Source organism: Dermacentor silvarum, chromosome 2 (assembly GCF_013339745.2).
Source record: "Dermacentor silvarum isolate Dsil-2018 chromosome 2, BIME_Dsil_1.4, whole genome shotgun sequence".
Classification (NCBI taxonomy): Eukaryota; Metazoa; Arthropoda; class Arachnida; order Ixodida; family Ixodidae; genus Dermacentor; species Dermacentor silvarum.
The window spans coordinates 115,860,766-115,876,445 of NC_051155.1; positions in this window are offsets into that span (position 1 = coordinate 115,860,766).

Here is a 15,680-nt window from a genome sequence, read left to right on the forward strand (position 1 = left end):
CACACTAATACAACGCGCAAGACAAAGCACGTAACTGAATCGTCACCGAGTCAAATCAGCGCGTACAGCGCGTCGTAATTGCAGCCTCCGCGATCAACTTCAGAAACATTTTCAGAGCTAATTGCGGAGGCCACGCTCCGCTGTGCTGAGTACGGTGAACGCCACCTAGGTGGCGTTGGTAGTGCTTCTTGATGCCAGCGTCCCTTCGAATGCTGGCATCGAGGCGTCGTAGTGCTGAGACCACCGAAGCGTTCACTGTCGGTGCGCGTTAGTGTCATAATGCAGTACTTCTCTTTTCTGCTCGAAGGCGGCGGCACCGCCCCGAGCAAGAGCGCGGGTACACGGAGGAGTGTTAGATATATAAGGCGCGTCTGTGTAGCTCTCTGCAAATGCGTTTGTGGCGCAATGGGTTAAACGCTCGGTGAACTATCGTCGCGGACCGAGAGGTCGTGAGTTCGATTTCCAAATTTTGCATGTTTGTGGAACTTTTTCTTCTGGTTTCTTTCTTTGTATTATGTTCTATGACGTATTTCCGTGACGGAAATACGTCAGTGAAGTCTTGGTGGACCCCGGCATAAAACACTTTCGTGTTAAAAACTTTCGCGATTTCGTTCTTGTCCGTTATCTTCAGCGCAAAATTAGGGAATAGAGGGCGGAAGAACTTTGTCACCATAATCTCAAACAGCTTCTCGTGATGCTCAGGCACTGAACAATTACATAGTTCACGCTCTCGCAGCACTTGAGCGGCATTCACGGCTGTCTCCCTGAGCGGCTGCGTAGAATTTCTTAGCTCGGCGAGCACTACTTCAACCTACTTGTGCAAAGAGTTCAGCACAACTACGAGTTCGTCTGACCGATACAGCAGACGGCTTCTGTCTTGAAGCCTAATCAGAGAATCTGATGGGGCCGAGGGCTTGGGCTTTGTCAACAAAGTGAGGCATTCTTTGCAAGACACCCACTCATTAACAGCTTAACAGCTCTCGATAGGTATCCGCCAACCATCGCTAGTGCTGCACATTCTGGCGAACGAAACGTTTCCTTGCGCCGGGTAATGTGGTTGAACAGCGCTGCTGTCGCCTCTTTGGGAAATTTTTTGGATGGTTCTGGCGTAGTACTTACGCTCAGTTGCCGGCGTAGCGACGAGCATGTGCTATCTTCCGTGTCCATCACGTTGCTGTTTGTCGATGTTGACGCAATGCCTGTCTTCAGAGACTTTTCTGTTCCGCACAAAACTGCCCGTGAGTCTGTCTGATCGTTGCTTCCAGCTGACCTCCTCTACCACCCAAAAAAAAGATTCATTGGCGTCAGACGAGAGCTTTCTAGTCAGAACAAATCGAAAGTGCATCTCTTTCAGCAAGTATCTGACGCATTCCACGTTTGACACATTCAAACTTGGAGCCACTTTTCTGTAAGTTCTTCATCGCTCGGAATTTCATGAAATGAGATGTCCGGGACCTTTCTCTTACTGTACGAGGTGCATCCAGGTCCACAACAATACGCCATACTACTGGGTATCAACTCTCAAAGTGCCCTATCAAACCACTTAAAGTAGCACAACTCACTCGTGACCACAATGTCTTCTTTTCGGCCAGAAGGCTCTCATTTGTGCTGCTGCTAGGCATCCTCAATAAAGAACCGACAGTGTCACCACTGCCACAGTCCTTCAATACCCTGCCGCAGCTCACCGCGTCAATCCAAGGCAGAAGGCAAGTTTTTTTCCCAGCCGTGGACTGCTGCAGAAAGGTGATCTTCCAGAAAACCAGCGAACTGTCGGCCGGCGAGGCAAGTTAATATTGTCTCGATTTGACGCTAATGAAGACGCGCACACGCAATTTTTCCCGCCTTTAACCATGCACGGAGGCTGGAGGAGGAAATAAACTTTATTGAAGACAAGGGCAGGGGGGGGGGGAGCCCAGGTCCGGCAGAGGGGGCTAGAGTGGCGTCCAGCTGGCCGCGACCTTCGCCACCCAGTCCGCCAGCCCGGCTTGGGTTTGAGCGTTAGTAGATTTTAGTACGGAGTCCCACGCCTCCTGTGAGGGAGCTTGCTGTAACAGATTTCTTGGGGGAGGATTATTCCTACAACCCCATAGAATATGATTCTGATCAGCTGGATCTGTGTCGCAATATTTACATTTTGAATTATAGTCGCCTTTGGATAGATAAGATAGAATTTTGGGGTGCACGGCGGCTAGCGAACTATTCTGGGGTAGCAGCGCCCCTAGCGGGCGACCTGCAAGGAGGTCAGGAGAGGAGGTTGAACGGCGCTCCCGGAGTGATTGCGCGGGCACAGAAAGTATATAGGAGGCTATGGTTTAACTTACCTACGCATGTAGGGAAGGTATTTTCGAGCGATCATTTTTGGAGGTACCTTCCCTTTCGTGACATTTCGCGTGACTAGCGCTGGACACGTCGGCGCCTATGAGCGACAGCATTCCTGGCATACCACAAACGCAGGTAGGCTAACCAAGGTTGGCACAGAGCCAAGAACGCTGTTGCTTGCTGACGCTGAGCGCGTTGGAGGCTAGCCACTCGACATCTAGCGAAAGTTCATGGCAAACTCCGAGGCCAAGCGCATGCACCCTGGGCGAAAGCTTTGCACAGTGTACGGGCGGCGCGCAGCAGACGACACACCGGGATGACGTCACGGCGCAGGCGCACGCACAGCTGGCAGGTGCTTGCGGAGCCATCTCCGTGTCGGGCGAGGTGAGCACGCACGTGCGCCGGTGGTTACTATGCAACGCGAAGTGACGTCATCGCTACTGCTTTGGCGCAAGCGCGGCTCGGCAACGCGGGCGGCGTCGGCAGCAGCTCTGTGCGTTTCCTCGGTGGTGCTCCTACTATTTCTTTCTCTCTCTATCTCACTCTCATTGTCTCTTTCCCTCTCCCGCGCATTGTTCGCGCCGCGCGCATGCTCTCGTTCCCACTCCTTAACGTCACATGTCAAGGCAACATGTGCAGGGCACGGAGAGGAGGCGAGGCACACGCCGCTCCGCGAGGTGGTTGCTAGGCAATGCAGTGACGTCATAGCTCGGCAAGGTTCCGTCTTACATTGGAATTCGTAGAACACGAAAGTGAAATGTGTCTTCACAGAAGTCGTTGCATGTTTGCTTTGTGAACTGATGGTTCACTGCAGCGAAAGGCGCACGACTTGCGGGACGGTGATGGTGTTGCATGTTTGCTTCGCGCGTGGCGTCTTGTTGGCGTCTCAACGCGCTGACTTGAACGCGAGAAATTAATAAGGGCTTTCTAAGCCCCGTGTCGGTGCTTGCCTCCGTGGGTGGCGTAACGGTTTCAATGCAGGGCTTCTGTCGTAGAGGTCCGGGGTTCGAATCCTGCCGTTGAAACTTTTCATCATCATCATCATCACCAGCCTATATTTTATGTCCACTGCAGGACGAAGGCCTCTCCCTGCGATCTCCATTTACCCTGTCTTGCGCTAGCGTATTTCAACTTGCGCCTGCAAATTTCCTAGTATCATCACCCCATCTGGTTTTCTGCCGACCTCGACTGCGCTTCTCTACTCTTGGTATCCACTCTGTAACCCTAATGGTCCGCCGGTTATCCATCCTATGCATTACATGGCCTGCTCAGCTCCATTTCTTCCGCCTAATGTCAACTAAAATATCGGCAATCCCCGTTTGTTCTCTAATCCACACCGCTCTCTTCCTGTCTCTTAACGTTAGTCCTAAGATTTTTCCTTCCATCGCTCTTTGTGCGGTGCTTAACTTGCTCTCGAGCTTCTTTGTTAACCTCCAAGTTTCTGTCCCATATGTTAGCACCGGTAGAATGCAATGATTGTACACTTTTCTTTTCAACGACAGTGGTAAGCTCCCAGTCAGGATTTGGCAATGCCTGCCGTATGCACTCCAACCCAATTTTATTCTTCTGTAAATTTCTTTCTCGTGATCAGGGTACCCTGTGAGTAATTGACCTAGATAAACGTACTCCTTTACAGACTAGTGCTGACTGGCGATCCTGAATTGTTGTTCCCTTTCCAGGCTATTGAACATTATCTTTGTCTTCCCCGCAGGGGCGTCGGCGTAAGCAGGCGTTTGGTGTGTTGCGACACCACGGACCCGAGCGCACGGGGGTTGGACCCTCCCGCGCTTAACCGTGCGAGGCTTAGCCGTGTCCGGGGAAAAGAGGATCCTGGGGGTTGAGGCAATGCTGAGTGCTTGGACCTTTAAGGCCCCTCGGCGGAGGCAACACACCCCTTTGGCCTCCGCTTCACGTAGACGGCACCCCCGGACTGACCCACCCGGGGGAAATCGGTAGTTGCCTTTTCCTGTCCCCCTCTCAAGCCTTCGTCTTTCCCTCTCACTTTCAATCGTTCCTGTCTTCTACTCACTTCATTTACTTCTCGTTTTTCCAGGCAGCAAGGGTTAACCGTGTGTATCTATCCAATCTTGGGTACATATATTAGGTTATAGCGGCGTTGCATAGCTGGCGTCTACAGGTATTTTCCTAACCTCGTAGCGTCTCCTTGTTGGGCTCGGTGGTGGGTGGCTACCATCGCCGCCGAATATTCAAAGAATGTCATGGCAAATGCATCCCCCCCCCCTTCCAGATCGCCGTAACAAAAGCGGGCACACCGAAGCAACTTTTGATTTTACTTTTCGAAGCCACCCAGAAACATTCCCACGTTACCACGTAATGCACAGTGAAGGAACCACTCCTGTAAGAAAGCTATCAATATTCTTAGTGTCGAATAGCCTCGTAGAAAAAATTGGAAAACAATACAAGGCCTAAAAGATGTCAAGTGGGGACCTCCTCCTCGAACTCAAAACCAAAGACCAAGTGGAAAAGCTGGCAGATCTCACCAATATCGGTGATATCAAAGTCACACTCTCAGCACACCGTTCTCTAAACACAAGCAGGGGCGTGATATCAGAAGAAGATTTCTTAAATCTGAGTGATGAAGAACTCCTTGAAGGGTTCCAAGAACAAAATGTAATCAAGGTTCAAAGAATAACTCTCCGAAGAAACGACGAACAAATCCCCACCAAGCACGCCATACTTACCTTTGCTACGAGTATTGTGCCTAGTTCACTTGAAGCAGGATATGTCAAAATCAACGTGAGACCGTATATCCCCAACCCGAGGCGGTGTTTCAAGTGCCAGAGGTTCGGACATGCTTCACAATCATGCAGAAGGAAATCAACATGTGCAAAGTGTAGTGCCAATGATCACCAGTCGGACAACTGCAATGCTCCTCCACACTGTACAAACTGCAAGGGAGATCAACCAGCGTATTCACGATCGTGCCCTTGCTGGAAGAAAGAAAAGGAAATAATTGCACTCACGGTGAAAGAGAAGATTTCCTTTTATGAAGCAAGGAAAAAACTATCGCACTTACCTCAAACATTCTATGCCAGTGCGGCGCGGCAGGGGCAGCGCCACAGTGGTCTCAGGGGTTTACAGGGATCACAGTCAGTGGTCCAGTAGTAACTCCACCCGCCCCCTTGGTAGCAGCAGTCAGTGCTGCTCCATCGTCATCCAAGACGGGCCTGCAGACCCCGGTTTCTCAGGGCCCTAGGCTAAATCGAACTGCAAGGCCTGAGACGCGCGTCTTAGTGCCTGGTTCTCGATCATCCAGCGCCTCCGAGAAGGCTATGGAGATCGACACAAGAACTCCAGCGTCCTCGACGCCAAAAAATCAGCGCTCTCTGGAGCACACTAAGAAAGATAAACTCTTATTAACTGCGCCAAAAAAGGGACCGGTAACCTGAACGGTTACCGCTATCACATTAGTTCAATCCCTTTACCACATGTCACCTACAACCTTTGAGTTCATACACATAAATTAACATTCTCAATTCCGCCGCTATGGCTTTTATCGTGCACTGGAATTGTAGAGGCCTGATTCATAACTTAGGTGACATTAAAGACATAACAAATAAGTTCTCGGTAGTCGCATTTTGCCTACAGGAAACGAATTTAGGCCCTAAAAATAGTCAATTGCTCAAAGGTTTCACCGTCGTCCGAAGGGACCGCGAACAGTCTAGTCGTTTGTCAGGAGGAGTTGCTATAGTCGTGCAAGGTGGCACTCCTACCCAAAACGTCCCATTAAATACCGCTTTCGAGGCTCTAGCCATCACTGTTCTCTCATATAAAACTATTACCATCTGTTCAACTTATATTCCACCTCATGCCCACGTTACGATTAGAGAGATGGAAAACCTAATACAACAGCTACCTGAGCCTTTTCTTTTAGTTGGAGATGTTAATGCACATTCTGCGCTTTGGGGCAGCGATAAAACTGACCAAAGAGGGCAGCTTACTGAAGATTTCATTTTATCAAATACTGTTTGTTATTTAAACTCAGGTGCACCAACATATTTCTCGCCTACCTCACGTAACTTTAGTTGTCTCGATTTAGCCTTCTTCTCACCATGTGTTTTTAATGATTTTAAGTGGGAAGTACTGGACACTTCATATGGAAGTGATCATCTGCCAGCAGTCATAAAACTATCATCCCCGTTACCTATCATAAGCTCTAAACCACGTCGCTGGAAGTTACAACATGCAGACTGGCCTCTATTTACGGAGACCGCAAAACTTGAAGACGTCCTCTTAAGGGAACTAAACATAGATGAAATGAATGAAAAACTCACAGCAGTCCTAATAGCAGCAGCAGAAAAGGCAATACCCCAATCATCAAACATTGTGCGAAAGAAGCTAAACCCCTGGTGGACGCCAGAGGGCACACAAGCAAAGAAACAGCAAAATAAGGCTTGGGGTATCCTAAGAAGGTACCCCACTTATAACAACCTCATAAACTTCAGACAGGCTAAAGCCAAAGCGCGATACGTTCGGAGGCAAGCAGAAAAGTCATCATGGCAACTACACGTGACCTCAATAAATAGTTCAATCACATCCAAAAAGTTGTGCGATCAGCTCAGGAAGTTCAGGGGAGATTATTCGTCCTATACAGTACCTCTACTAACAGCTCCAGGCATACAGACAACACTACACGAACAAGCTGACCTACCAGGTGAACACTTTTATAATGTTTCCAGCTCAGCGAACTACTCTCATGCATTTCTAAAATACAAACAGTCTGCAGAGAAACAGAAACTGCCTATTACATGGACATCAAGTGAACCCTACAATGCTCCCCTAACACTTCAGGAATTAAACAGGGTACTTTCTGCTGGCAAGAAAACAGCAGTTGGCCATGACCGCATTCATTATTCAATGCTTTCCCACCTTTCACTGGCATCCGTAAAATCTCTACTAGAATTTTTCAGCAAAATATGGGATACAGGCATAATACCAAAATCGTGGAAAAACGCAATCATAGTACCTTTCCTGAAAGCCGGAAAACCGCCTACATCTCCCAGCAGCTACCGACCCATTGCTCTGACAAGCTGCTTAGCAAAATCCTACGAAAGCATTATAAATACAAGGCTGACACTCATTCTTGATACACAAAACATGCTAGACATTCACCAGTGCGGGTATAAAAAGAACTGCTCAACAACCGATCACCTTGTCCGGCTAGAACAAGAAATGCGGAATGCTTTTCTGCATAAACAGCACTGCCTTACAGTTTTTTTTTTACCTGGAAAAGGCACACCACACCACCTGGAGATTTGGCATAATAAGAGATTTGGCGGATCTAGGGATCCATGGAAAAATGCTCAAGTGTCTAGCCGACTTTCTGTGTGACCGAACATTTCATGTCCGTCTAGGAACGGCGTTGTCACGCATATTCGTCCAGGAAAATGGTGTACCCCAGGGATGTATACTGAGTACAACTCTGTTCATGGTGAAAATGAACTCCGTAAATAGAATAATTCCGTCTTCTCTCATGCATTCATTATACGTTGACGATCTCCAAATTGCGTGCCGAGGATCAAACATGGTAACCTGCAAACGACAAGTTCAAATCGCACTAAATAAACTAACACAATGGGCAACCGAAAACGGTTTTCGTTTCTCCACTGAAAAAACTGTCGCTGTGGTCTTCTCCCAAAAAAGGGGCTTATATCCAGACCCTGTTCTGAAGATGCACCAATCTGTTCTACCAGTTAGAAAAGAACACAAGTTTCTAGGCGTTATGTTTGATAAGAAGCTAAACTTTATAGCACACAAACAGTTTGAAAATAAAAGCCAACAATGCACTGAACATACTTAAAGTGTTATCACGCAAACGCTGGGGCTCTGACCGGAAATGCCTCCTGCATATATACCGATCTTTGGTACGCAGCAAAATAGACTACGGTTGTGTAGTCTATGGGTCAGCCAGACAGTCTTACTTCGCGCGACTAGATCCAGTACACAATCTAGGGCTACGCTTAGCAACTGGTGCCTACAGAACTTCCCCTGTTCCTAGTCTGTATGCAGAAACTAACGAGCCATCGCTAGAACAAAGAAGAACACAACTCATGCTAACTTACGTTCTCAGAGTTCGATCATCGCCAGAACATATATGCTATGTCATTGTCGCATACTGTACCACACGAATACACTACACTAACAAACCACATGCCATCTAACCTCTCATATTTCGATTCGAAGAAAAGTGTCACGAGTGCAGTATCCCAAAAGAGGCACTTTATGTTGCAGAGAAGCCATCCAGATTAGCCCCCTGTTGCGACTTTACACGTTTTTTAGATTTTTCACTAACACACCTTAAGAAACAGGATACCCCACAGGAGCACATGATACAAGAGTTCCGCACAATACAAGAAACATATAGTACTTACAACGAGTTTTACACAGACGGTTCAAAGACACGTGATTATGTGGGAAACAGTGTCATATCAGGAACATGGGAAGAGACTTTTAGAGTCCGCCTATTCGTCTCTGTTTTCACAGCCGAATGTTATGCTCTGTGGATGGCAGTACAAGAAGTTGTAAATGGAAAGCACAAGAAAGCAGTCATTTACACAGACTCCCTAAGCACTCTTAGAGCCCTTAACTTAACATCGGAGCAAAAACCTCTCATCGGCGACATCCTACACACACTGTCACGCGTAAATCAAAACCACTCAATTCGTTTCTGCGGGGTCCCAAGTCACGTTGGGATCCAAGGAAATGAAAAGGCGGACATGTGCGCTGCTAATGCGAAACACAAAACTATATCTAAAATAAAGCTACCTTTGAAGGACGGGCTTCGAGCTATTTGCAGAGCACTAAATAACAAATGGCAATGTCATTGGAACATGAACACTAATAATAAATTGCACATCATCAAACCGGTACTAGGTGAATGGAAAACCTGCGATCACCAAGAACGCTTCATGGAGGTAATTTTAGCCAGACTCCGAATAGGGCACACACACCTCACGCACAATTATCTACTCACAAAGGAAGCACAACCTGTATGTGATAAATGTCAAGAGCCACTTACGGTACTACACATTCTAATTACATGCCCACATATCGAAAGACAAAGACCAAAACATTTCCACGATCTATACAATTCACATATACCACTACACCCCATTCTCATTTTGGGAGATGATTCCCTTATCCCTTTTACAGATGTAGTGAATTTTTTGGACGAAGTAGGCTCTTTTAACAGACTCTAAATAACGCATGTCTTACTCTTTTCTATCACAGACTTTAACACCCTGTGACTGGCGCAGAAAAGCCTAAGTCGCTTTTGCGCCAATAAACCCAATTTAACTAACTAACTAACTAACATTATCTTTGTCTTCTGCATACTCATCTTCAACCCAATTCTTATACTTTCTAGATTAAGGTCCTCAGTCATATGCTGTAATTCGTCTCCATTGTTGCTGAATAGGACTTTTAATAATGTTCATTTTATTATTTATTACACAATACTTCGCTGAAAATGGCAAGTTTACAAAGTCACGAAGCCGTATTTATTCTTGGTTCATTATTCTGCAGCTACACCGTGTTGGAGCCTCCACTGCGCCGTGACTACCGAAGCACTCCGTGTCGACGCTTGGTAGTGTCACGATGCAGTACTTCGCTTCACTGCTCCTAGATGTCGGCACGTCACATCCCTTACATGCCTTGCAGGAAATCATTCGTGAAAGCCTGCATAAAACACTTTCGTGGTAAAAAAGAAAACCGAGAGGTTTGACAACTGCCTGCGTTGATTGCAAGCTTGCCTAATTTGCTGCACATGGCTGCTCGGCAATTAAGCTCAATGTACTCTTCGTATCTAAGAATAAATCCACCCTTACAGCATGAAATCTCCCAAAAACACATAGGTCTCAACAGTGTCAATTAAGCTAACATATTGTGTCCATACTGTCCATAATATATATTGTCCATATTTTTATTTCAGCTAAACGAATGCCGATAAAGCATACGATTTATCACGCCCCAAATTCACTTGTTCAACGTGGAGATTCTAGGTAATGCTGTACCTCCATTGCTTTTGTATACAACTGTCTCGTTATTTTCGACGGCAGTTGACGAATTTCAGCCTGCAGACTAGAACACTTCATCTGTCGAAACTTGTTCGCGCTAATTGAGACACCATCCAATTTTTGATATTCATGCTGGTGAATACAACATTCATAAAGGTGACGCGCCCGGCTGTAGATGTTCGTCCGATATTCATGATGACGACGGTGATTAGTTGACGGAGGGTTTGATATGTTACGATATAATAAATGCCGTGTATTCCATACCTAAGAACGTAAGAGTCACAAGAAGTGTAGATTGAAGAGTTGGCTGGCAGTCACAATTAGATGAAAATCTCAACTGTTTTGCGCACGATACTGTACTAAAGTCCATTGGTTTCGCCTAAACAGAACTCCACTGTATCGGTTTAAATGAACGCTTGCAAACTACTTTAGAAATTCATAACTGTTTTAATCTTTACAAATATATATATATATATATATATATATATATATATATATACTTGCCGAATAATGAAATGGGTGCATGGGCGCTTCCTTACAGGAGCGACGCAGTAGGCACATGGAGCTTGCCAAAACAAAATCGGACCTTTGCAAAACACTACCATCGTGGAGCTGATAGCCGAAAACATGTGGCCGAAAAAAACGCCAGTAGACAAATACGATGCTCTCGATCGATGAAATGTTAGAAAAAAAGATGGTTACCATTGCAGAACCTACTTTTTTGTGAAGTATAGGCGAAAAGTCGGGGATCAAAGTTAGTATGGCTGTAAAGCTCACCGCTTAAACGCTACGGCATCAACGTAAACATACGCAGGGTTGGTGCTTGGCATTTTACATATTAGTTTGTAATTTACGGACCTTTCTTTTTCTCTACATATTCTTTTATACCATATATAGTTAGGTAGCACCTACATAATATCTCTGAAGGTTAACATTCTCTCTAAGGCAGGAGAACGATTTTTCTAAAGCAAAACCATCGAAGGGAAATAACGTTGTAAGTGTGTAGTAAATCATGCAGGTTTGTGCAAAGTTGTTATAAAATGCAGAATTATACGATAGGGTTAGCCAATCTCCCCCGAGCAGACCAGTAGAGCGTGCGGACAGGTTTAAGCTGCCTCATAAATCACATGGGCTTTGTGTCGCACGTCCCTCCTTTCGCACTTTCCTCGAAAGGAAATGAAGCAACAGTAGTGCAAAACTACCATCACACTAAACATATAGAATCAACAGCTGAAATATGGTCCTGGCAGACAGAAGGAACGCGTAATCCGTTGGAAGACACAAGCCCAGGACTATGCATGTTGGGTCACAGGAGCTCCTGCTCTCTGGAACGAGGAATTTCTCATTCATAGCCTCCCCTACAGAGGTTGAGCATTTTACCACGGTACGCCGAAATGAGACGGTGGTTTGGTAAAGGCGATGAACATAAAGGGCGCCGGAACGTAGGTTAGCAATGTGGGAAGAAAGGAAGGAAAGCATGGTTTGGAGAACGCGATAGGCCGGGCAAGTCAACCAGCGTCGCCACAGCTGGCCGAAAGGAGGCCGTTTTACCTTTGCGTAGCCGAGACGATCAAGCGTGCCCCCTCCGTTAACGTAAACCAACGCGCTCGTCCAGGTTTACATTCCTGTTGAGCGCTGGCCAAAGGTAATGATTTATGACGCACAAAATGCTTAATAGCCAACTGCAACCGGGCGCAGCAATGACACAACGGTGGCTCGACGAGAAGGGGCGGAAGCACGTACGAGATTTGACACCGCATGTACAAATCACATATGAGGTATTTATCAAGCTTCGCCTATGAACGCAGACACGTTAGCAAGGCATATCTGTGCAATAAAGGCTCGGTTACAGAAAAATTCCGCTTTATAACGAGTACGAAGCGCTTAGTGGAAGTCGTACGTGGTATCATGATGTAACGACATGCTATCAGAAAACTATAAAACGTGCCGAAGAGGCACTCCGGCTAACGCTCTACGCTTCACTATACAATTACTCAATGTTGTAGCGTATACTACGTATTCCAGTGGCAAACGTTTTTTTTTTCATACAGTGAGAAATGATGTTAATTTTATTTTTAAAGCGAAGCTTTACAGGGCTAGGTGAAATAACCTGTGTACAGACAACCATCATCATCAGCATTGACATGAGCATCGTCGTCTCCTCCGCAGTTGGCCTCTTGGCGCCCCTCGGGTTGTGCTTGTGCTCGTTCTCGGCATGCTCTCCCACTGCTCCCGCGTTCGTTGTCGTCGTCTTCTTCCACAGCTGGCTGCGTTGCCGCTGATGAATCCTGCGTAGAATTTCACTTCTCTTCTGTCGTCGTAATGTGGAGGCCGCGTTTGGAGGGGTATGAGCCATTGCTTAAGGAGTATGAGCCGTTTTAAACGCTTTATTTATTACATTGGTTAATGAAAGCACATTTTTATGCCTGCGCCAACTTTTCTTGCTGCATTGCCACTCCTGTGTGTGCAAGAAACATTTTTGGCACCTGTTGTGTATCTGTCCTCACTACGACGTGCAATGCCTCTCTTGTGGACAAACAAAAAATCTATGAAAAAAATATTTTAAAAATGAATCATCTAAATACTGCCACACAAAGTAATAATTCACTTTAAGACAACTATACCATTGTAAAGAGGAAGCGCACACGCTAGTCTTCTCCTAGTCTGCATGACGCATACTCGCATATTCATTCGACCAAAATTGGAATATTCGTGCGTTATTTGGGACCCATTCTCCAAAATCAACATTAACGCCCTTGAAAGGATACAGAGAAGAGCCATACGTTTTATTTTTTCCAAATACGGCCGAGAAGAGTCTGTAACTGAATTATTGCGGACAAATGGTTTTCACACCCTTCAAACGAGGCGAAAAACTACACGCCTGAAATTCATTTACTCCCTCATAAACCGTAAATTTTCTTTAGATCCTAGTCCATACATAACTCTTCCTGCATCCTGGAAAACCCGCCATTCCCACCTCCTCGCTCTCTCCCCTTACGTTGCCAGGACAACCCTCTAACTTTTCGTTCCTCGAACTATAGAAGAATGAAAAGTCATCCCCTTCCATCATCTGAACTCCCCTGAATCAATTCAAACTCATATTATTAGTATTTCATAAGTATCATTGCTGTTTTGTGCTATTTTATTTCCTTTCGTAAGTTTTATATTTTGCAATTCTGCCTTTTTGTACGCGTATTTTCTGTGTTACCTTGCCCCTTCTGCTTGGGCCACACGGCCGGCAGTATGACGTAAATAAATAAAAATAAAAATAAATAAGATAAGATCTCCTCAAGAGCCTGAGTTCATTTCCAAACTGCGGTTGTGTTTCAATTTTCCTCTTTTCTGGCCATATAATTTAGCCGAAGCACCTGGAAGACAATCGTGTGGATTCACGACGACTGCTCGGTGACGGCTTTAGTGACGGCTGACTCAAGAGACACACGGCCAAAGCAATAACCATCGTTTGCAGCTCCTAATCTGCGTTCCAGTAATGTGCACAAAATTGGTGCTTAAGAGTGTGGCAAAGAAAGAAAACGGAGATAATCCTTGATTGGTTAGTAACCTATTGAAGCTACTGAGTACCTGCATCAACACTGAATCGTTTCAAGTGAGCAACGTCGTTAGAAAAAAATCTCAGAACAAAGGAAATCTGGTCGCGCACTGTATAGCACGCATTCTCAAGTCATGAACGGCTGTTTACCAATATCAATGAAGGAATAGAGAGAGAGAGAGAGAGAAAGAGAAAGGAAAGACAGGGAGGTTAACCAGACATTATCTCGGGTTGGCTACCCTGTACCGGGGAGGGGTAAAGGGATTCGACAGGAGAGATAGAGACAAGTATAAAAAAAAGGAAAAAAAGAAAATAAAAGAGAATCACACACACACCCACAAAACAGAACTGTTTCTGCGGTCATTGTCAGGCAGTCTGCGAAGGCGTTCTAGTGTTGCACAGTGTCAACGTCCCATCCTACGTCATCAATGAAGCAATGTTGCTATCGCATTCATTGCTTCGCCCTTAGGGCGAAACTGTGACATTTTTTACGTGCTCTGCAACTCTCGTTCGTTACGAAGCGTAGCGCACTGTTTTTACGTGTAGGCTATCCCACCGTCCACGTTCCTTAGAGGTGTCATGGAACCCCCCCCTTGCTGCCGGCTACACTCCCTCTTCTCCGGGTTGGTGGGACTGAGCAATTCTTAGAACATTTATAACTAGCGGAGCACTACTACCGCTCGTGTAGAGTGCTTTCGCCATAAAGAAATGTACGGCTCTGCGGTGCTGTAGGAGTCGGTGTAAGCGACTCGATTTCGTGAAAACTTCACAACGGTGACACAGCCTAAAGCTTTATGCTGTACAATGAATAGACCATAGTAATGTGGATTTAGACACTACAGTTGGACGCGTAAGTTTTCATTATTGAGTGACAGCTTGTACTCACTCATCTATTGGTGTGAGAAACGAACCCACCAAACCAGCCACGTCCAGTGACGAGATAGCAGTAAAATCCGTTTTCCTTTATTCAAGAGATTATAATATATAACGCAGCGCCACCCAATTTCCGTACTACCCAGAACACCTCGAATATAACTTTGCTCGCCGGACCCAATTCTATCGCAGTGTGGCTCACTTCTGTCTCCAAATTGCTAGGTGTATCCTTGACGTCACTGGCGAATTGTTATCTAATCTTAGACTGACGAAAAACTTTCTTTGGCAACGACGAGACAGCTACAGGCCGCGGAGCCTCTGCAGGTATGTTTTGCTGCGCCAAATATTCAGGCATCGTTCGACAGCGTTTAGGTTTCTCGCAGAAGAAATGGAGGAACCAGAGGAGCTTCCAAATGCGATGGTTTCGCACTTCCCTAAGGGTGCTAGAGAAAAACGTAAAAGTGATTGAAATTCAACACTCAATTGTGTACTCTCTAGCTTTGCTGTAGTAAACAAGGTACTTAGGGTTTCCAATCCAGTAAAACCGGATAGAATAGTTGGACTTTTTTCAGGAGCACTCTTCTGCGTCTGTTCTCTCCCTAGGTTTCTGTCGTGTCTGAAGGAAGGACAGCGCAATGGTGGAGCGAAAACAATACGGCTTTATTTAGTCATCACCTTAACAGCTACGGGCGAAATGCCCGGTTCAATGTTACAGGAATGAAAGCGAACGCCAGCTTGAATGCCGGCGCTTTTAAGCACAACCAAAGAGTGATAACGCGGCGCCGCCACCACAGCGCATGCCTAGCCGTTACGCCTTATCGCCTAGGCGCGTGACATATCAGTTTCCTTCATTACCACAGAAGGTTCTCCACATGTATAGTCACCTTTTCTAATATGACACT